This window comes from Podarcis melisellensis (assembly GCF_964234715.1).
Source record: "Podarcis melisellensis genome assembly, chromosome: 12".
Taxonomy (NCBI): domain Eukaryota; kingdom Metazoa; phylum Chordata; class Lepidosauria; order Squamata; family Lacertidae; genus Podarcis; species Podarcis melisellensis.
In genome coordinates this window covers 34478399-34503010 of record NC_138544.1, presented here as the reverse complement: position 1 = coordinate 34503010, position 24612 = coordinate 34478399, and the positions used below count along the sequence as shown (strand labels likewise).

The 24612-nt window shown below is 40.4% G+C and overlaps 1 long non-coding RNA gene across 1 annotated transcript in view; it reads right to left on the bottom strand.

Moving 5' to 3' along the window:
- The window catches only part of LOC309353385, a 307936-nt gene that overhangs the window by 177317 nt on the left and 106007 nt on the right, over positions 1–24612 (bottom strand). The window contains exons 8-10 of the long non-coding RNA XR_014161767.1: positions 23028–23217; positions 21879–21977; positions 5664–5769 (exon numbers count right to left, since the gene is read on the bottom strand). This is a non-coding gene — a long non-coding RNA (uncharacterized lncRNA). The remainder of the gene's footprint in view (positions 1–5663; positions 5770–21878; positions 21978–23027; positions 23218–24612) is intronic.

Genomic DNA, 24612 nt, shown 5'->3' with positions numbered 1-24612 from the left:
CCAGAAACACTGGATTCAATAAAAGCTTGCCATGTGGGTGTATTCAGACCACCATCTCAATCACTATGTATTTTTATTTTTATTGAGTGTTGCTAGATGTGAGGCTTACTGTGCCGTAACATGCCTGTACTTAAAAAAAAAACCCAGTCCAATGATTTCTCATTAAGCAGTTTGTCATTTTATCTGTGAAATCAAATTCAAGAGAAATAGCAGCAGCTACTCCTGTCTAATAGCAAATGCCTTATGGACATGGAGTTCCAGATAAGCCAGGCCAGGGCATATTGATTTCTGTGGTTTCTGCAGAAAAGAGGATTATTTAGGGGAGAAATCTTTACATGTTCAGGGATACACATGGCTGAAGGAGTCTAACGAAACTGTGGATAATTCACAGTAGTCACAGTGCAATTGTATAAGAGTGTAATAAACACAATTTCACAGTAGAGTCAATCTCTTATGTGTGTCTGACACTAGTTTTTAAAATGCTGGACACAACCCATCTGGATGCTCCCTGCACAGGTGCTGTTGAGCTGAATGGCAACTAAGAAACTGAGTGGCAAACTTTTATATTGTATGTTAGGTGTCAATATGATCTTATATTTTCAAAATGCCAGCCTGAAATAGCTACTAGTTACAGATAACCTAATTATTGGAGATTATGAGGACTAGGATGATCAAGAGCTGAACCAAAGCTGATCCTTGGTGCAAATTGCTATGAACCATTGAGAAACACTTGAAATGGGTTCAATCAAATAATAATAATAATAATAATAATAATAATAATAATAATAATAATAATATAATATAATAATAATAATATAATAATAATAATAATAATAATAATAATAATAATAATAATTCAGATGCAAGGAAAAGCATTTTATAGAACTGCCCTGATGTGAAATATAACTGGAGTGGAAAGGACAGGACGAAATAGGGAGAGCAGGTGTGAGTCAGAAAGGCAAAAAGAGGTATCTGCTACTGGAGAAATAATAGTTTAGTGAGGTAAAACCCTCGAGATTCCCACCATGCAATTCAGCATAGTGCCTCCGGATCCTTTAATCTGGCCTTGTGAGTAGAAAAGAATAAAGGGCTTGCTCTCCAGCTATGAATGAACTCTACATAACCCATTTGGTGTTTAATAAATTCCTGCAATGTACATTCCAGCACATTCACTAACTTAACACAGTTTTCTCCTGCCGTGATGGGCATCTAAAGTGTTAATGTTTTAAAGAAATCATTGCTATTGCTATTGCTATTGCTGCTGCTGCTGGAGTCCAGCAAGCCATGAAATATTTAAAAAGTGAAGTTTTTGTTTCCCCTGGCTGCAGAGCACAGCCCTACAGCTTTAAATATTAAAACAACAACATTTGAAGCATTTGAAACAAGCACAAGAATTCACTGGCACTTGAATGCTCTCCCTCCACCCCCACCCATTGCTGCTACAGAAAACTAATCCTTTTATAATATAATCAAAAGGGAAGAAGACTACTTAGGAATGCAACTGGCCAGTGTGTTTTTTGCATTGAAGAAAGATGTCAAAGTGATATTCATCTAAAATGTGCTCAGAATAGCAGCATTCTTACACTCATACCGCTGCAGTTGATGTAGCCACACATATTTTGCCAAAAAAAGTGGACACAGTTTTGGAATAAATGTGCATGTTAGCTGATACATATAGATGCAAATTTACAAATAATAATAATTATTTGTTCGATTTATATATACCACCCTTTGTCAAAAGATTCCAGGGCAATGTACAACACATTTTACAGAACATCAGTAATAAAAACATAATGAAAAGCATAATAACAGGCAGCATAATAAAATAATCATAATAACAGTACCCCCCCTCAACACGTCATAGATTATTTAATGGCCAAAGGCCTGGGTAAAGAGGAATGTTTTTGCCTGGTGCGTAAACACATGTAATGATGGCACCAGGCGAGCCTCTCTGGGGAAAGCAATAATTTAAATAGAAAGCCACAACATCCTAGTGGGAAAGACTGTGGACAGGTGACTTGTACATCTTCTCAGTCTGCTATTTGTGGTCAGCTATCAATGGTTACTGGTCATGGTGGCTGTGTTCTGTCTCCACTCTCAGAAGCAGTATGCCTTTGAACACCAGTTTCTGGGAATCACAGGTGAGGAGAGTCCTGCTGCACTCAGCTCCTACTTGCGGGCTTCCCATAGGCATCTGGTTGGCCATGGTAGGCCTTTGGGCTGATCCAGCAGGGATCTTTTTCTGTTAACTGTTGACAGAAAACTCCCCAAACCCTGCTGCTCCTTATGGATCTTTACCTTTAAGTCAGACTTAAGGACTGGACAGCCCTTCAAACAGAAGACTGTAGGATAGCAGCAAACATTGTTTGCCTGCTGCTGTCTCTCCCAGTTCCACAAAGAGTTCTGCCCTGAGCAAGGCTAGAAGAGGGGGAAAGGGCCTACTGAATGGAAGCAAGATGGCATCCCATTCAAGCACTGGCTAGTGTACATCCAGTGTGAGAACCTTGTATGCTGCAAGCAGGACGGGAGCATCCCCCTGCATCATCCTGATCACATTTTCAGGTAATCACTTGTGCTGATGTAGTTCGATTGTGTTGAATAACTTAACTATCTCTTTTCTTAAGAACACAGAAAGGTGTCTTATAAGGAGTCAGACTACTGGTCCATCTAGCTCAGTGCTGTCTACAGTAAAGGGCAGTGGCTCTCCAGGATTTCAGTCAGAGGGTTTCTCCCAGCCCTACTTGGAGGTGCTGGGGATTGAACCTGTACCCTTCTGCATGTAAGGCAGATGCTCTGCCCTTGCTACATCCTACATTGGTCTATATCTGCCACTACCACTTTCACTTTTCTCCCACCCTCAAAGCCCAATTGAAGTCAACTGTTGCAGAGATCGCTGGAGCTCCATCTTTGCTAAAACCCAGTTACCAACAACCCATGATTATGGTATTCTCTGCAGCCAGAATGGACTCACCTTCACAACTTTTTACTCTTCCTTTTCCCATTAGCTGTTCCATTTTGATGACTGCGTCCTGTTTCATCCCATGCTAACATGACAGTGCTACAGTCTATCTGTTATGGACGTGGTTCAGAAATGCCTTTTCTATTTTGCAGATCTACATTGTCCCCTTGATAAGAGACATGTCTTAAAATACAGGGGCATCTGGCAACCTTACACTGGCATTTTTTCCCAACTTAAAAAAAAAAAGCATAACTCAAATTTGATTTTCTCTGTGGTTTGCATAGCTCTGAGCTAAGACACTTTGCACACATTCTGCTGATGAAATTTCTAAGCACTGCTGAATTATGAAGAGTCTCTTTTCTTCTCTTACCCACCCCCCCTGTTCATGTGCACGTGCACACCAGTCAAGAACACATTTTGGAATTGAAGGATATGAAAGCACAGACAGTTTGGGAATATTATTAGCCAGACCTCATTAATTAAATAAGACTAATGATTTATTCATAAATCTAGGACAATGAGAGGACAATGCAGTGCATTTACATTAGAGATGAGCACATACTTTGAGGAAGAATAAAAGGCTTTAAGCCATAAACATTGAAATCCTTGTTTCTAACACTTGAATGTATTGTATGGGCCATTTCCCTGCCTTATTTTATATCTCAAATGAGGAAATTGTTCCGGTAAGGAGTCTGAATGGCTGTTTCTGACCCTCTGGTATATATATAAACCTCTTAAAGAATTGCCTCCTTCTCACTTTTCATTTTTACTTGGAAAATAATTCTTAAAAACATTTAATCAAAATCAAATACAGATCCAAGAAACAAAAGACGGAACAGTATCAATATTAGGATTTCAGATATAAGCAAGCTGTCACTGGGAGTTTAATCTTAGCCAAGACTTAACTCCAGAACCCACTTATGGACTCAGCCTGAAACATGGAAGTCCAAAACCCAATATTATGATATACGTATTTCTTGCCAAAGATGATAAGCAACCTATCACTTACTAACATATGTTTCTAGGCCCTGCTATTCATAGTTTACATAATTAATATTTGGAATGGAATCAAACTATTCTATGCCAGTTCCCATTATCAGGGAAAATATGATCACCCTGTGGGTAGGTTTATGTACCAATAGGAAGGCAAAATATGATTACTTTTCAGCTAGGTTTATGTGAGAAGTGCTTTGAGTCTATGCACCACTAGATTTGACAAAGGATACTCTGTCCCTGTATGATGCCCATTACAAGCCAAAGAGGGACTCAATTCATCCTAAGGTCATTGGATTGGCCCAGGCACCCTATCAACGTCATCACTTTGCATCAGTAGAACAGCATAGCAAGGGATTTTACAGTGTTATTTGAGCCAAGTATTTGAGCATCTGAATTTGGTGGCAAGCCTTCCAGGCATGCTAAAAACCCAGGCATCTCTTCATACAAAAGAGAAGATGTGCAGTGTTATATAATAATTTAATGCACAACTACCCGTTTGTACTTACAAGAGATTAAATGTGTCTCCCACTTTTCCAAAGCAACTTTTCAGCACGTGAAATGAGTATGTGTACATGCAAAAGTGAGCCTAAGTAAAGCACCTGTGTGTATGTATGTATGCATGTATAAAGTTACTCTGATCATGTGTTATATTGAATAAGTAAAGATGTTATCTTGAAACAAAGAAGTTTTTAAAGTTACAGATATGAGAATTATTGACATTCTTTGTTTCTTAGCACATTGAATTAAGTAACACCATTCTTTCAGAAGCCAAACTGCAAATTCTCTGAAAGGGTTTATCGTATTCAATATATATTTTATTGATTTATTTACATATTTATTTTGCTGCTTAATAACTAAGGGACTGGGCCCTCTCAGAGTTACTGCAGTGAGAACGCTGGTCTAATTTTCAAATACCGTATTTTTTGCACCATAACACTCACTTTTTTCCTCCTAGAAAGTAAGGGGAAATGTCTGTGCGTGTTATGGAGGGAATGCCTACGGGTGGCATGCCTACGGATTTTCCTCCTCTAAAAACTACGTGCATGTTATGGTCAAGTGCGTGTTATAGAGCGAAAAATACGGGTAATAGACATTTTACTTACTAATAGTGACCCAACATTTGTTTAAAAGGTAACTTATTTTGTGTTAGCACTTGTTAAAACTAAGTAAGTTGTTGAAGTCTGTAGAGGACACATTGCACCTAGACACTGTAGGAATGGCCAAAAAAAAAAAAAAGTAATATATGTGACTAGGAGGAGAAAGCAAGTTTCTTTCACTGCTGTCTTAGAACCATTGGCAAGACATCAGATATACTGAGCCTCACTCTTCAGGGTGTGGGAAAGGACTCTGGTGCAGCAGAAACAAAGCCTTGTCCCTACCTACATTTGAGCTCCTGTAGTTCCAAAAGCGAAAAGTTGGGGAAAGCCTAGGGTTGTGTTGAGGGAGGACCAGGAAATAGGCTTGGATCCAATGCCTTCTCAGCTGTCTGGCACACACTCCAAACCAGGGAGAGTGTTTTGCCATCGGAGTCAATGTCTCCAGTGAATGCACTTGCCATTGTTTCTAATGGGGGAAAACTGCTAAGATGAAGAATGTTCCTCCATCTTCTGCCCTGCCGGTTCCAGCCAGTATTCAGCTTGGATATGGCTGCTAGGCAGCCCTTGCTTTCACTAACACTATCACCCCCTTGTTCCCAATCTTTACTCACCCATTCTTCCCTGACAGAGAGACGCACACACCGTTTTGTGGATCGCCTCAGGTGCCGAAATGTATCGGGTCCACTCTGATCTTTGTTATCTGATTGGTGCATCTATCTGGATTCAGAAACAGGAGGGGGAAATGGGTTGGCTTTATAACCCATTTTAAGCAAATATCTGTTCCGAAGGGTGTACAGAATAAATGGAGTGGACTGTAATTTCATAAGCTCTCTGGATAGAGCACATTCTAAATCCCAGCACAAATCTCTATTAATTATTTCTAATCCATGTAATTATGTTCAGCTCATATCTGATTTTTAAAAATTATTTTGAGCAACAAACTGCAAGCTGCCCTGCTTACGTAATTTCTTATCAGGCAATATCCAAAGAACATTTAAAAAGACAGATGAGGAACTTCTTTAAAGTAATGGAGGAAGATAAGAGTATGTTTATATATGATCAACAAAAAAGTTTTTGTGTGGGTGTGAACAAATGAATGAATATTTATGTGTGATGTATTATAGGTTGCTTGGAAACCTTTTGGTTAACAAGAGATTAACAAGTTTAATAATGGTAAAATAATAGTAATGTGTGAAAATGTATTGTGTGGGTGTTAGGTGTGCATGTGTATGAATGGGTGTGAGTTTGGGGTGCTCTTTTGCACTGTCTCAATACACTGCTTGCATGTGGTTCCTGGAAGGTCGACCTAAGACCCTCAGCCTGAAAACGGTGCTCCACCCTTGCTGTAAGACTAAAATATGCATGCCTAAAGCTACCACCATTTTATTGATTCTCCTCTTATGCCTTTAACAGCAGTCAGGCACATACAAATTAAGCAGGTGGCACTTTTAATGGCATGGAGATTAGCCGTCACTTTTAATGGCATGGAGATTAGCCGTACCATCCAGCATTTTACCAATAAAAACAGGGCATGATAATATCCCAATTCCCATACCTAGGATCATGTCCCCAAGTGTCACCCCAACAAATTGATGAAGGCTCTTTTCTGTGTGCTGTTTTTGTAAGGCTGAACAGAAAGTTGTGTGAGTTTACCTCAAAAGGTTTGACACCAATCCCATCCCCACCCATTCCAGCGGCTGATAGGATGGTCAGATGCAAAAGAGGACAAGACCCCTGAGGAAATGTGAGGTAAAAATGTAATCACTAAATAATAAAAGCTCATATACAAAAATCATTATCTAACATTGCACATAGAGATACCATTCTGAGACTTGGCTAATGTATGTTTCTCCCACTTCATCATGGCCTTACGACAATCCTGCGAGGTAGAGTAAGCCGAGAGACAGAGGGTGGCCTAAGGTCACCCACTGGGCTCCTTAGCAGAGTGAAAATTCCCCCACTGTACACAATGATTTAGACCTCAGGACTCTCGTCCTCTTTATACCATATAAAGAGGCACTTATACCACATCCACTAAATAATAATAAAAGCTCATTATATTGTATATAGAGATGCTAATGCAGAGATAGCATCCCAAGGCCTGGCTGAGGGGCTCTTGGATGTGGTATAAGTGCTGCCCCACCACCAGGGAGCGAGGCCTGCTGGAAAGAGATGGCACTTTCACTGCCAGAAGTACCATGGCATGTCCACGAAAAAACTTGAATTTAGAATATCGATGGGTATGAGGTTTTGAGCTTACCTTATTTTTATGAGGCAGATAAGGGTTGGTACATGTGGTTTTTTTCTTTCCAATAAAACATGTCTGCAGAGCTCTACAGTCTCCCAGGCTGCCTGTGCTTCCTCTTCTGAGAGGTTACCTCACGCTGGCCACCATAAATTTAAAGTCCTACCACTTTAAACACTCAAGGTTACCTGCAAAGAATTCTGGCAGCTGTTGTTTGTTAAGGGTGCTGAGAGGTGTTAGGAGACTCCAATTCCTCTCCCAGAGCTGCCGTTGGCAGAGTGGTTTAACAATCAATCCTTTCTTCTCAGGGAACTCTTGAGAATTGGAGCTCTGCGAGGGAAGAGAGGCCTCAAGTCCTGACAACTCTCACTGCCCTTAAAAATCTACAGCTCCCATAATTCTTTGGGAGAAGCCATGACTGTTTAAAGTAGTATCACAGTACTTTAAATGTATGGTGTGAATGTGGCCTAGGTTTCCCCTTGAGCTTTACCTGTAGCATAGGCAACCCAGGAAGCCTAAAGAGTGCAGACCACTGCTGGTGAGGTGATTTGTATAATGAAATAACAGACATTCAAACAAAAACCCTCAGCCACTTCAAAAGGTGAGCGCACAACAAAAATTCCACCCATGAAAATAAATTTCACTGAATTTTTCACTGATTCATTTTGCATGCCGTTTTGTTTCTTCGTGAGGTTTATTCATTTAATTTCAGCAATTTATATGCCATTTAATCACTGAAGCCTGGAAGTGGTAAATATAAGAATCACAAAAATGCATATACTGGATGAAATCAGTTGCAATTAATTATGAAAACAGAAAATTGATGGATAATGGCTGGGGTGGGGGTGGGGAAAATTGTTTTGACACAAAACTACACCCAGCCAAGCAAGCCCTGGAGCTGGTATGGCTAACTGGTTCCTATTCACTGCAATGAGAGGGGAAATAAGGGGGAAAGGCAAAGAGGGGAAGGCAAAGTCACGCTACGCATCTCAAGTAGGCCAGAATGGGCTTATGATGTGGTATTCCAGTGAATCTCCCTTACACACACATCACCATCTCAGGATTTTTAGCAATATTAATAAATATTGCTAAAGAGGTTACAACCTCTCTGCCTATCTTTAATTACTCTACTAGTCATATACCCCTCCCCCTCCAACAGTGGGACCTTTTGCTCCTGCTTGATAGAAAGATATAAGACAAAGAGTCCAGCAAAGAACCCTAAAGCCTTTATTTTTAGGCCTGTGGTTGATAAGGAGACTAAAGCAACTTAGGCGGGGAAAACAGTGTCAACAGTTCACATAAAGTTTCTTTTCATGTTTAGGAAAAGCCAAGCAAGACTGAAACTATATAACTATGATGGGATTTTTTTAAAGAAGAAATGCACAATAAAGGCAGCCACAACCTATACCTGATACATGGAAGGTCATTTCTAGGAGGTTTTGATGTGTTGGAACTTGAAAACACACACACATTCATTCTAGCCCAAAGGCAGAGGATGGCAATAGTTGCTTGGGGACTGCAATAGTAATTGCTCCTAAGAGGGAAAAGAAAACGTTCCCAATTGCCTTGAAAAGAAAGAAACATCTGAAGGACTCTTCAGGGCCATTCCAAGTTCAACTGAATGAAACCTTTAGCAAAGTGATGCTTTTATCCAAGAGTATTGCTGCAATCAACAGAAATGGACCTAGACGGAGACAAGCCAGGAGGAGAGACCGAGAGATGGCTATTGTGATGGGCATATCAGAACTGGGAGGGGAGGGGAATCAGCAAAAAACTTAAAAGAAAAGTAAAAGTAAAACACCAGGCAGTGAGCTTCTTCTCAGTTGTTCAGCATTTCTGCACATACACTACTAGACAACAGAGGAGAAAAGTGTAACACACCATTTATTCATTCATTCTGTGAAACTGGGCTATACTGGTTATTTTGCTACATTGTTGGCTAATGTAATTGAAGTACATATAACAGAAACAGAAAGGGGAAATAAGACTTCTTCGGGGACCCATTAATTTCTTAAGGATAAAGTGTTTGAAGGTTCAAAGGCTTTGTTGAAGCTTATTTTAAATTTAAAATTTTCACTGCCAGGGGATTGATTACTATTCTTGCTTTAGCTTTATCAAACAATAAGTTGATCCCTGTCCTTTCAAAATTTTATGGTACTGCTCTTAGTATATTCAGCTAATTCTTTGTTTTATTTTTTAAAGGGAGGGCTAACTTCTTATAATTATTTCAAGGACGGAATTTATTTATTTATTTATTTTTAAAATCCCTCTAAACTCTCAAGTTCTAAAAGCTGAGAAGCAATAAGGGTTCCTTCACATGGGGTAGATTCAATACATAGTATATTTGTGCATATCTTTCCCTCTCTGGTACTAATTGTCAGATGCAGTGGCAGACCAAACACATCTAGATCATTTGTAATGTAATAATAATAAACTTTCCACTTGACAACCAGCAACTGAATATGTGAACTGACTCCAATGAATATATCGGGAGGGGTGGGGGGCTTCAGACATGCAAGTCATCACATGAAAAACATGATTGTGCGCACCCTGGCAGAGCAAAATTTCTACCCCTTCCCTCCCACCAGTCATCATAGATTTCCAAGTGCTGCTATTTTCATACTTTTCAGCTTCAGTAAAGTCTTTTGAACATGTCCAGCAGGTTCCATATGCTCTAAGGCTTTCAGAGCAACCCCTTGAGTGTGCATATGGGTGTTTTGCAGAAGAGGACAGTCCCATCCATTTTTATGGAGGAAGCAGCTCTTATGACATCCAGGGGAGCTCGATACCTGTATTTTGCACCTGCAGCAAGTTGTTAGATCAGGCAGCCTGATCTGAATAATCTTAACGGTGACACTTCTTTCATTATTGGCTAATTGTTCTCTACTTTATCACATCTTGTACAATATGGGGTTTAACTGATAAAGTTAAGCACCAAGGTTTCGCCAGGTGAACATTAGGCACCTGCCATTAAAACGAATGAGAATGGAATGTGCTTAATCTTAGCTGGATTACACTCCAGTTAGTTATAGTTATATATGGTTAGTTATAGATATGCTCAAAAGGCTGTAATTCAGCCGTGTGATCCTATGCTTGTCTATTCAGAAGGAAGGCCCACTGGGTTCAACAGGACCTACTCCCACATAGGAGTATACATGACAGCTGCTTAAAGGTTGGATCCAACCTGTCAGTTACACTTATGCCCCACTGAAATAAAGGGGATTTAAGGGCAACTAAATTAGGTATGAAAATAATGAGAGCTTAAAAATCTAAAAGAATGTCTGCTTTGGAATCCCCCCCCCCCCCGGACTAATAAACAACAAAAATCAATGAGGTTCCAAGTATATCATTGAACCAATACAAACTTACCAAAAGGACAGCCAAATAGTGTGTGTGTGTGTGTGTGTGTGTGTGTAGTTTTGTACTATTTTGTTGTTGTTACATTAAACTATGCAGTTGTCATTTTCTAACATTTTAATGGCTTCTGGATAAATCTTCCTAACTAAATCGCCAAATGTTCCATTAAATAAATATGCATAGAATTTTCTGGCTAATCATCTGTCATCATGAGTTGAAGCCCACAGCTGCTAAGAAAGACATCTAATTGCTGTTTCATCAAGCCTGGCTATTCTATTTACATAATTCTCTTACTGATCTTAATATAGATAGATAGATATATAAAGAAGGATGCTAACGTAATGCCTCATTAAATGTAGAAAGCTAAAGAAACATTTCTAGTCACAGCTGGTGGCTGATGCATATTTTTCTTTTCTTAAAATGTGATGGATCTTTGTGTAAATACATATATAAAGATATGTACATCCATGCATGTATATTATGCCTATATCTATGTCTATAAAATATGGGCATGTGGTATTCAAATTGAGAGCTAAATAAACTAGCTCTTTAAATGAGCAAGAGAGATAAAAATGACCAAAAGAAATTCTAATCCATGGCTTTTTCCTTTGATTTTGTGCAGTGTTTTGATTAAAGAGAATGTCAGCTGCAGATAGAATTAAATCCATAGGAATTAATATGTTTTCCTAAAAAGCATATTAATTGCCTTTCTTTTTAAAACAGAACTCTAATCACAAATTTGATAATACACCTTGTTAGTGCTCCATATGCAAATGTGTTTTAAAACAGTATTTATAGATTTTGGATTTGGGAGGTTCTCCTTAAGATCGGGAGAGATTGTTGAAAGTTTCAGTTTATCTGTAAAATTGTACTGCTAGTACTACAGCAAATATAACAGCAGTAGGAGTTAAGACTTGGGAAGTTTTTTTTATTTCAACCCCACATCCAAGGGTAAATTAGAACTGTTTTTTGTAAACCACACTACTAGTATCAATGCTGCTTAGGATATCTGTTTCCTGAGTATCAAGAATGTGCTACAAGAGGGATGGGAAACCTGTGACTCTCAAGATGCTGTTTCATCTCCAACTTCCATCAGCCACAGACAGCATGGATAATGGTTAGGACTACAGCTTCCTCATCCCTGCCAGCTGTGGTTCATAGTGGGAGGGGGAAGCTGCACTGCATTCACTGGGACAGGAATAGGGCAGTGCAAAGTAGGGGGAGCTATGGGTAGGAGAGACACCTTCCAGTGATGCCTTGCCTCACCTCATCCCTGTTCTGATGAGCACAGAATGTTGAGGTACACAAGACCACTAAACACCCTTCCTTGGAAATGGAACCCATAGGTTTCAGTTAAATCTTCCTCGAAGTGGAGCATTCTTAGAACTGCAACCTGACACTAAAGTTATTACATGGAAGTCAGTTTCGTTGCAGTCAATGGAGATAGTGAACCATAGATCTAAGAAATGAGAAAAAATGTAAGTTGATAGGAGAATGGTACAGGGAGCCAAAAAAGAAATGTATTACCATAGCAATGTGGCAGAATGATTTAGTATTCTAAACGTGATGAAATCCTCTATTCAGTGCTCTCTTCAGTTGAGGAAACATCCTCAAGGTCATATTTCATGCATATTGCATGCATTTAGTATGCATTGTCTGATGAAATTCAGGATTTTTGTAGGCTGATGAACCCACACATTTTTTGTTTTACTTTTAACCTGTGGTTCATTTCACAGATGTTGAGATCTTTCCCTGCCTAGCTTCCCCCAGCACACACTATCTATCTCAAAAATTAGCCAGCATTCACAAATGAAAATTTTTGAAGGAGGAGAATATTTATAGGGAGGTTATGTGCTAAGCAATTGCTGCCCACACTTTCCAGTGCATTTACCCATCAGTTGCCTTATTGTAAAAAGTTGGATCTGAGGTGGTGAAGGGCGAAAGCAGGTTTTTTTGCACAAAAGCACCAAATCAACTTCTATTACATAACGTGAATTTGCTGGTGATTGAATTTCACTTGAAAATAGCCCATAAAATGGAAGCACCCCTTGTCTCTGAGGTGAGTACTCCTTAGGAAACCACATTTGGTCCTGGGCATCCAGTTTCTGATTCTTCCTATTTATAGAACAGAAATTGTAGGGCTGATAATAAACACTGTCAATTTTCTCAAATGGGCTCTGCTCCAAAACTTCTTTACAGATAATATTTTATAATTAAGTCTGGCACATTTATACTGGGCATTGCTACAAACTGGTTGTGTCTCTCTTACCCGACTCATTTGTTCTCACAATCTCAACCTTGTCTAAATTAATGCTGGCAGATTATTGATCAAGATGATCTGCTGGAGAAATCCCAGCTGCTGGAAAGAATCAAGGAGGCAGTAATTTGACTCTAGCAAATCATGGTTTGTTTGTTTAAGCTCTTTGCTTTTCAGTAAACAGCACTCTGTTGATTATGGCTATCTTTTACACAGCTATACTGTGGTGTGCAAAATGCTTTGACTCTCTCCCCACCCCACACGTTTTGTTCATGCAATAAAATACTCTTCATGCCTGGGCAATAATTCAGTGGGTAAGCATGTGCCCAAAGTGGGAGGAGAAAAAGAAGTAGGATGGTTTTGAAGGAAGTGGGATGGTTTCAAAGCAGGGATAAAAAGGAACATAAATAAGAACACGAGGAGAACACTGTTGGAACAAACCAAAGACCCATCTAGCTCAGCATCCTGATCTTAGAAGGGTCAACCAGATGCTGATGGGGAGCCTGCAAACCGGACCTGAGTGCAACAGAACTCCCCCCCCCCACTTGTGTTCCCCTTGTATACAAAAGCATCTTGTATCTGACAGTGGAAGAAGTGCAGTCATGATGCCCAGTAGCCTTAGGAAGTGGGATTCTACAATGCCTGAAAAGAAGTGAGATGGTTGTAGATTAATCTGAAAACAAGCAGGGTGGTATCCCTCCCCACTATGATAACTGGTTTAAGCATATTAGCTCTGTGCTGGATAACAGAATATACAATTTACAGTATATGGGAGTTTCATTCTCCTGTACAATTGGCACCAGGTGAAGACCTTATATTTCCTCAGATCTTTAATGTTTTAACAGCTATATATTTTTGGTGCTAATCTTGCACTAATTTATTTCCCTCTTTCTTTTTTATATGGGGTTATTGTTTTTTATTTCATACTGCTTGTGCATATGTTGGTTTTTAGATTAGGTGTGTTTAGCTGATGTTTAGTATTATATGTAGTTATATGTAGTTGGCTTGTGCTGTTTGTGAACCGTAAGGGTTTTATACACATATACAACTTTTCATTGAAGTCATTGATAGCACTTTCTATTTCTCAACTGCAGGGAGCCTCAATGAGACCCAACCTACTGATTCATTTTTGGGGTAGCAAATACCTCATGTAATCTTATCACGTCCTTTCACAGTGGGAATCCATTTATATTTCCCATTGCTTAGAAACTCTGGCATCCATTTTTGGCCTCACGTAAGCATTAAATAGAGAAGGTACCACGTAAACATCTTAGCCACTTAGAACAGCATGTGGATAAGTTTGGTGCTTCAGGGGGCGGCAATATTTATTCTTTCTCTGCGCAAAGCATTTGGGGCTTCTGTGCTGTCCTTCAGGATTACTTTTCCATTCTGTGGGAAATTATGACATATTCAGTTCCTCCAGGTTGGTTGTTCAGGACGTTTGGGCCATGAAAGAATATCCATGTCAATCTATTAGCCCTCCTCTGGATACCCCCTATTGGGTCAACTTCAAAATGCCCAGCATGCTTCAGCTAGGAATCCAGTCCTTTAAGGTACAGGTGTCACACAGGTAGATTTGTACAACTACTCAGAGAACTGGCCTCCTTGTGATCTCAGCTACCAAAGGAAAACTTGAATAAGCCCTTTTATGCAACCATATTGCACTATTCCTCCAAAATTTTCAAAGCTACTGGATGGGGGGAGACTGTTGCCCTCATTTAACATAGATAAAATGGAAGAAAAAAATGATTTATGCTTTGGGATTTCCCAGATGTTGTGATATTGAGTACTGTAAAATTCAGGAAAAAAGCAACAAATTGTTCAACAAATAACTCTAGAGCGAAGAAGATCAAGCTTATCAGACTTTACAAAATGATTTAATGTCAGTGTTAGGCAGACATCAGAAACATGCCATTAAGCTAAGCACTGATTATTCACTGATGTAAGAGCTTGCATTTAATGTCAGTGAAAGGAAACTGAAAATGTTGATGGTCTCCCTTAATATCCTGCTCCTTGTTTTATAAAATGATGCAAGCCCACTGTTTTAATTCATTAAGTGTAATGCAGAAACAAAACCGCACCATGCCATATTAAAGTAATTAATGAATTATTTAGTTCTGTCTTACGACTTCATGTGTTAATACACACAAAGCCTCTGACCCCCTATAACACGGAGGTTTTAGTGATTAAAGAGTCATCTTGGCATAAATAGGTCAAGAAGAAGAAAAAACTCTGGAGCTTCTTTCCCCATCTAAACTATTTTCCTTAATTATAAAATGCTAGCAAAAGGAAGCAACGCAGTCTCCTGAAACCCTATAAACTGCATATAGTCAGGCTCAGCATTCTTGGGATTTTCCAGATGTTGTCATGTTCAGAACTGTACAGTCAGCAGCACCCATTGCGTATTAACAACCAAGGGGTGAATCTTTAAGAGGGGGAGAAAAACTCTGAATAATTTAAAATGCCTGAGAAAGAACAAGAAAAGCGAACTCAGTTTGCCTGATATTGAAGGCAGCAAATTCTTATATATTTCCTCCCAGTTGTCAAGGGTAGAATTATTATTAATTAAATTTCTATTCCGTCCTTCTTCCCAAAAGAGCCTAGGGCAGAAAACACCAAAGTGGTAAAATAACACTATTAAAAGTAAAATAAAAACATATTTAAAACAACTAATAACAATTTAAAGCATCTAAAGACAATTAAAATTATCAAGAGCATCATGCTGGTCTTCTTAAAATAGGGCATGCCAGGGCTTAATGTGGAACACTGCAGTTGTCCTTAATCAACACAATGCTGTATGTGAAATCAGTACCTGAAGCTAAACTAGCCTTTCTTCTCTTACTGCAGTGAAACCAGATCTCATGTTTCTCTCTTGTTGGATGTCTACTAAAAGCTGAATTTCTACAATCAATCTTCTTCTTCTTCTTCTTCTTCTTCTTCTTCTTCTTCTTCTTCTTCTTCTTCTTCTTCTTCTTCTTCTTCTTCTTCTTCCTCCTCCTCTTCCAGCCCCATGGTAGTTTAACAAGAACTGCAGGAGAATCTGATGAATCATTTAGTCCAATTCTGGGCTCTCGTACAGGCTAACTTATATGTAAAATATTCTATATCTCTGTTCAGGGCTTTTTTCAGTTGGAACTTACTGGAACTCAGTTCCGGTACCTCTTAGGTGGGCACCATGGCCATTCTAAGAGAACGAGGTAGGGGTTCATGGTGAGCTCTGGCACATCTCTTTCTATAAAACTAGCACTCTCTCTGTTGTTCTTTAAATGTTACACTTCCATGCATATTAAGAAATGGAATGGCAGCACATTCCTTAAATTGTGAGGTTCAGGATGTCACAAGTTTGCCACAAACTCTCTTTTCCAGGGATAGCATAACTAGATATTATGTGCCATAATGATGGTTTTTCAGAAAGTTTATGTGTCAGGAAGGATAGGAATATAAGCTGCTGCCAGACCACTGGTCTATCTTTTACCTCAGTATTGCCAACACTGACTGGCAGTGCCACTCCAGGGTTGCAGAAAGGAGTCTCCTAGCCCTAGCTGGAGATGTAAGAGAGTGAACCTGAGATCTTTTGCATGCGAAGCCCAGGCTTTACTACTGAGCAATCCAACACTATTACTGGATGTTTAGGTGTGCTTTGGTATGTTCCCGCTCCAGACAGCTAAAGCCCCTGTTTGACATAGAACTTGGCCACTGCACTTTATGCGCTGGTAACTTCCGGATTGGATTATTGCAACATGCTTTTATGTGGGGCTGCTCCTGAATATGACGTCAATTGCAACAAAATGCAATTGCTACAAAAGGCAAAGACCAAATAACTGGCCAGGGTTCTATTTAGAACTCACGAAACCCGTTCTAAAACAGCTATACTGGTTGCTAGTTTGTTTCCACACCCAATTCAAGGTGCTCACATTAGTGTTTAAAGCCCTAAACAACTTAGGCCCCAAATATCTGCAAGATTGCTTCCATCCCTACAAACCCTGGGTGAAGTGTACCTAAGAAACCATAGAATCGTAGAGATTAAGAGTCTTATTCTTTACTGATATGTGGCGCTATTCTTGTACTCTTAATAAAAGTTGTAGATATATGCTTCCTTTGGAAGCAAGCAAGAACAGATCTTTAACTTTATGGACACTTTAAAGGCAGATAGGATAGGATTTTCTTTTGCATTTTATTAAACTTGCACAACTATGGCTTATGTGTTAAGATAAGTTATCTTAAGAATTCATTGAAGTTTCCTGTTCTTTCTTCCGCCCTCCAGCAGCCACTGTGCTCTCTCCTACATTGGTCAGAAAAGTCCCCCAAACTTCTGGAGAGGCTTGGTTGGGGGGACGTTGTAGCGGGTTTGAAGGGGAAGAGGGTCCTGGAAACGTTCTGTGAACTTCCTTAACTTATCGTAAGCCTACATCTAGTGGTTTATATTGACAAATTCACATGTCATTACACTGACTTCTAGATGAAAATCTGAATATATATTTTTTTTTGGGGGGGGGGGATTCTTTGTCCATCACAGTACTCATTTACAGGCACGTCACTTTTCACAAACACAGAATGTATCAAATAAGTCAGCGAGTCATTACTCTCTTATTCTCTTTCACGATACATTTCATTTGAGGCAAGATAATTGCACTTGCTACTCTTCTCATTAGTAAGCCTCTGCTGATGTTGGCTATTGAATTAATGAGAACAGGTGGCATTTGGTTTTCTTTTTCTTTCTCTTCACCACCCACCCCTTGAGCCTTTCTGAGTGTGTGTGTGTGTGTGTGTGTGTGTGTGAGAGAGAGAGAGAGAGAGAGAGTCTACCATTGCTTTGTTAATGGATAATCAGCTCAATTAGTAGAGACTTGACAGGTGCTATGCATGGCTAAATCACCTCCATTTCTTGTAATGAGCAGAAACACACTGTATCTCAGACGTACAAATTATATTACCAACACAAAACTAAAGTGAACAGAGTTTAAAGTGCATGATGGGTGGTGGTATATATGTACACACACACACACACACACACACACACACACTGTTTTTCCAAGACCCTGAATAGTCAACACCACAGTTTAAATTAAGCTGTGTACAGTGTAAATGTCAAACATAAACTCCTCACTTCATTGATACTGTAAATATTGTAACTAGAGAAGGCCCTAGTTCAGTGAAAGAGCACATGCTGTGCATGTTGACCATCTGAGATTCATTCCTTGGCATCTACGGTGGAAAGGATGTCACGTATTAAGGGCAGGAAATGAGGCCTTTGAGAGCAATTGCCATTCAAGGCAGTATTTGGCTGGGTGGATCTACTTGTCGAGCTGGATTGACAGTCTATAACAGGGGTCCCCAAGCTAAGGCCTGTGGGCCGGATAAGGCCCGAGGGACTTGTTTATCCAGCCCATGGCGACCCCCACCGCCTGCTGCCGCCACCTGCTCTTACCGGCGCTGCGCTGCACGGCTTCCCACTTTCGGGTCGGAGAAGCACTGGAAATAGCTTGTGCGCATGCACAAACGTTATTTGCGCATGAGCAAGCATTATTTCCTGTGCACATCCAGGTCAGAGGAGGCCCATGCACATGCACACAAGCTATTTCCAGTGCTCCTCCGACCCGGAAATAACGTGTGCACGCGTATGGGCACGCGCTCCCCCGTCCTCCGGCCCGCTGTGCGATCAGCGCTGGAGACACTGGCCCAAGGCGCGGTAAGTTTGCTGACCCCTGGTCTATAAGGCAGCTTTGTACATTCATATAAATAAGTCATCAACACAGTGCCCATGAACACCACATAATCCAAAGTCACCTCTCATGGACCCACATGGCCCTTGACCCCTATCAGTCAAGTGAAGAGTTTGCCTCCAGCAACCTATCTTCTGTAATTTCCAAGAACTTTGGCCCAGAGGTGAGAAGCAGAAGGCATAAACTGGAGAAAGAAGAATCTGCAGCCACCTGGATGGAGAATGAGGAAAAGAGAGGAAGACTCCACCAGTACCCAGGAAATGGGGGATAGCAGTGGAAAGTGAGCAATGGGTTGGTGAATGTAACCATCTTGGGCATGAACTTCATCAGTTTGCATTCTCAATTTCATCTGTGAAATGGGTATTTTGTTGTACATCGTGAGAGCAAATATTTGGCATTAGGGGCTCAGGTCCAACCTCTGTCTTTTACTCAGTTCCTTGGGGCAAATTATTTATCCTTTATTACTAGCTAGGCTCCCACGGCAGCAGTTTTGTGATGCTGCCCACAAAACATCAAATTTCAAAACAAAGCTACAGGCCCCAAAGGGTTAGTATAAATATTACTAACATTATTCTATCAATATACTAAGCAGAAATAAAGCAGACTCCTTCTGGTTTTATTTTTCTGAAGTTATATTCATATTGGAGTGATATGAGGGAAATTGTTACTTGGACTTTTGATTAATTGCATTTTAATAATGTGCTTTTCCTGCCTTAACTGATGAACTTCTGGGCTAAGTAGTACAGATGCCTGCAGGAACATCCTGAGAAAACTAGGGGACAGGCTAGTTCTGACTCACTTCCCAAGGTATGGTTGCATTCCACCTTCTGTAAGTGGGCAAGTTATAGCATGAGACCCTGCAGGATAAGCCAGTCTACAGAACTGAGCTCTGTAATCGGACTTGCCTGGTAAAATATTTTTGGAGCTCTCCAACAGTTCTGTGAAATAAAAGCTCACAGTACATTTCAAAGTATCTTTCCCAGATGGGCAAAATGCTAATATAACATATAACAATAAGTACTTCGGCCTGATAATTGGTACCTTGATCCTATACAAAGTCACAAAGAAGAATACAACAGAGTCTTGCTCTTGTGAGACAAGACTATATGACAGGGATGGGAAACCTGTGTAATTGTCACGCTGTCCACCCAATGCTCTTGGACACCTATTACCATTAGGTAGCATGACCAATGCTCAGGGATGATGGGCGTTGGAGTCAACATTTGAGGGCCAATATTAGTGACACCTGTACTAGGTGGTTGTGATTATTAGGCCCAGAGGGCCATAGGTTAACTGGAGGCCCACAAGTTAGCTGACTCTGGCCTACAGGGAGAGAGTCAGGCAGATAGTGAATGCTACTCCATTTGCTCACTAGTCATTTGCTTGCATGCTAGGAGGGAGCAGGTTAACGTGCAGCAATAGCAAAGGGAAGATGTCCAAAGGCTTGAAGTTAATAGTGGCCCACTGAAGGGGTGTGGCATTTGCACAGCAATGCTGGTCATGAAGCTGATCGTGCCAACATTTAGTCTAATATACCACAAGTGTTGACATTCCATTATTATGTCATAAGAGCCCTTGATCAGTCTTGTTCTAGATTTTGAACAGGTACTTCACGATTACACATTAAATGTGTAAGACAGTTTTTCTCTTTGTTTGATAGCTCAGTAGATTGATAGCTCAGTAGTACCCCAACAGGCCAACACTCACTCATTCAGTTCAGTAACTCCTCCCAATTTGGGAGAATGGAAGGATATAAATACATTTACTAATAAAAATAATTTTTCATACTGTTAAAGCTATAACACATCACATCTTTCTCTTTCAGAACTGAAATCTCCAAAAGGTCTCCTCATATTAGCTTTGGGGTGCTTGCAACACTTTTGGGGGGCGGTATCATTTTATTAACTGCTATCCCTACCAAGTTGATATGCGTGTGTGTGCGCGCGCACATATAACAAATCTACATATATGTTTTGTGTTCTTTAACATAGTCTTGTCTACAGGACACATACCAATTTGGAAGAATTACACATTTAATCAGGCAATGAAACACGTGTTGTTTATTGAAGACTGAGGTGGGTTATGATAATTCACCACACAGAGAGAAAGAAAGTACTTTGGTAACACTACTATTTCAGCCAGAAAGCCCAAAGGTGAAATTCTAGCACTTTCATCCACCCGACCATCAAGTCATCTAAGCAATTACTCAGTTAAAGGAAATGATGTGTAGATACTGTAGGTTGATAAAGTTAAAAGGTGGTTCATTAAAAAATATTTTTCTCCTCCAAGAAATAATCTGCATTTTGAAGTAACTCGAACACAAAGAACAGGAAGAAAGAAGGGAAATATGGGGTTTTTTATCATATCATTTCAAGTTTGATTAAGTTACAGGAAAAAGTAAATGGCATTAGAATATAAAGGAAGCTAATCTATAAAGGAAGTGGGGGGGAAGGTTAAAGAAGTCAACAGTAATTAAATGGTGATTGAAGCTGAAAGAAAATTGATCTGTGTTAGCTGAAGGCCGTTCTTCCCTTTTGGGATGTTATGCATCGGTGAAGAGGGGAAAGAAAGGTTTCTGCTGTTTTGATATGGAAATACATGTCACATCATCTTAGCTTGTGGCACTGTGACTCAGGGCTGCCATGGATTTCTGGTACACTGCTCCTAGTGTCCTATGCATGCTTGGGGGGCATTGTGTGAAGATGAGTTGCTTGAACAAAGACCTGTGAGGTCAAAAGTCATGGGAGCTTGGGAGCTCTGTATGCTGTTTTGTCTCAAGCATGGGTGAAAAAGAATCACTCTAAACTAGCAGACGGGATAAGAGTAAATCTAACAGATATCTGTCTTGGAACTATGTAACACATACAGCACTAATACAGGGGGTAAAGGTTCCTTTGTTGGTATTTTGTGGTGTCTGCAAGAATACTGGCATGATAAACTCTAGAACAACCCGGTTGTTTTCCCAAACACACTGAAGGCATTTGTTTGATCCATTATGACTGAAATAGTTAGATGATTTCATTCCAAGTAAGAGTTTGGAGCACATCTGAAGCGATGTTAGGATAGAACAGACACTTACTAAAAAACATGCTTCTTAAATTATCTACCTCCATCTCATACATGCCCTTCGGGAATTGAGACAAGATAATCAGAAGAGCCTTGCTAGATCTTATCTAAGGGCCTCTTGTTTACAGTGGTCAGTCAGTGGACAAGTTTTGAGAACCACAAGTAGAAGGATACTCACCAAAGAAGGCTTCCAATACCTTCCTCCTCTCTCCCATTAAAGCCAACTCTGTCCCCTGAAGAGCTTCTGAACAGTGTGGCATGAAGCAATGAGAGGTTGCTGAAGGAAAAAGAAATTAACCAAAATCAGGTGAAGGAAAGAGAAATAAACCAAAATTGTAGGTGCATAAGCCCTGCTCAGCAAAGGGGTGTCTGTCTGATTTTGGTCAATTTGCCCTCCCCTGATGACCCAGTGCCCCAGTCCACACCATGCATCATCTCATAATGTCAAGGAGGCTCTTTTGAGCCTCCAGACAGATTTTTTGGTGCACACAGGGAGCAGTAGAAAGAGGAGGGGAAAGGAAAGTCCTCTTCCTTGAGTTTCCTTGTGCTTATGGCTCTTGGGACAAAAGACAAAAGCCACTATTTTCCCCGGCCCTTTGAACCACCACCAACCTTCACAGTTGGCTACAGCAGTACTGCGGATGCTTGTCCTTCCCTTTTTACCAGTGACACCAGTATTCCAAACTGTTTACTATGAAGTGGTCTCCTGAAGGTCTTATATAAATGGCAGAAACCCAGGAATCTATTGGCAAAATTTGAGAGTATGGGAGCAGGGATGTGAAATATTGTTTATGCAGCTATGAACTGGGCTGCCTTGAAGCAATTTAGTTTTGTACAGGGGCACAATAGAATAAAACAAAACACTGTTGTCATTCCCTCGAATGCATGGATTCAAATAGCCTGCTCAGTGCTTTCACAGTTGCACTAAGTCAGTGCAGCCTGCCATCATCAATGGTTCATGCTAGCATAATAATAATGGGAACTTTGCTCTTCTTACTCCCCAGGATCCATCCAGAAAATGCTCTCCTACGGTAAGTGCCTTTTGGAGACCAATTGGGATCTAAAGAAGCGTTTCATTCTTGAAAGAATTATTTTCATTCACAGTGAAACACACTTGAATTTTACAGATCATCACCAAAAGTGGGGTGGGTGAGGGGTTTTGTTTTTTTAATAGTTGGTGAAAAATGCCTAAGGAAAATGTGTCCCTAATCCTATTAGCTGACTTAATATAGAATTATTAAAAGCCTTGATATACAGGATTTAACACAATCTTTCTAGCAGGGTGTGATGTAATCTATTTTTGTTCCTCAGCTAGCAGATGGCTTACCTTTAAGTAATTTCCAATATGTTAGGAGATCAAAAGCCATCCTCTCGCCACCGAGGCAGTAATCGCTCCTCTCTGCTGGGGGTTGCTTGGTACTGTGGTGGGGATATGCAAAGGCTGCTGGCATTTCCAAACATAGAAGGCCGACATTTCTTCCGACTTTGAAGTTAATAATCCTTCAGAAGTTGAAAAACTGTGGGATTTTCAAAACGCTTTTAATGTTCTATATGCCATGCGCTAAAAGTAAATATCTGCAAGTAATCACTGAAGGCTGGCACATGGAATTATTTTACAGCACCAACCACTGTAGCCTAATGTGCTCTGTGACAGAGTAAATTGTGTTTGTTTTTTCACATTGATCGTGTTTTTAGGGAAGGAGGAAGACTCCAATCACGTTGTGTAATAAAGTGCCAAGAGTACTGCGTAGGCATACAGTCTCCACCGCAGTGAGAGCAGACTTTCTTTCAAGGAAACTTCAACATACCTCTTTCGATATATCTTAGAGCAGGGTTTTCCAAACTTGGGTCTCCAGCTGTTTTTGGACTACAGTTCCCATCACCCCTGCTGGCAAGATGGTGGGAACTGTAGTCCAAAAGTTGCTGGAGACCCAAGTTTGGGAAACCCTACTTTAGAATATGAAGAAGACTGAATATGCCTTGTGGGGATATAAATTGCACATTGCCACTTCCCTGGAGACAGGCAAGGGGAATAATTCTGTACTGCTTCCAGGAGGTCTCTCAGTCACTTGTGAAACTGTGGCTATCTGCTTTTCTTAAACCAGTTTGAAAAGCTAGTTAGTATTCAGACAATAGTGGTAGACTCGTTCCTTCTGCCCAGTGGTAAAGCACACGCAGAAGTTCAACAATTCAATCCCTGGTGTCTCCAGCTAAAAGCAGCAGGTTTTGGGAGAAGACTTTCTTGAGACCTGGAGAGCTGTTGTCAGTCAGATTATACAATACTGGCTAGATAAACAAATGGCTTGACTCCTGAGTCTTCTGCTTTTTCATAAACCATATCCAGCATGTGAATCTTGGGGATATGTGATCTTCATACTGGAATTGGACAATACAGAGGTCTGTTTTGTCATCCCTTTTCAATCCAACATTTACACGTAGGATCCTCAGCAAATTTTGAAGGAGTTCTCCGGCCAGGCAGCCATGCCCTTCCCAGGATGCACCTTTCCATTTATCTCCCTCAATGATCAGTAAGTATTTCATGCCCACTGAGCATACTCAGTCCTCACTGTGCTGTTTTTGAGGTTTTCCCCCTTAAGTAATCTTTCTGAAATAGGTTGCGCTGGAGGAAACTACTAGCCTGGAAATGCCTTTGCAAGTAAGCTTAATTAGGGCCCCATCTGCACTGCACATTTAAAGCGGTGTCGTGGCACTTTAAATAGTTATGGCCTTCTCCAGAGAATCCTAGGAACTATAGCTTCTTAAGGGCGCAAAGAGTTATTAGGAGCCCCCTATTCCCCTCACAGAGCTATAGCTCTCAAGAGTGGTTTAACAGTCAATCCCTCTTTCCAGGAAAACCTGGGAATTACAGATCTGAAAGGGGAATAGGAGTCTCCTATCAACTCTCAGCATGC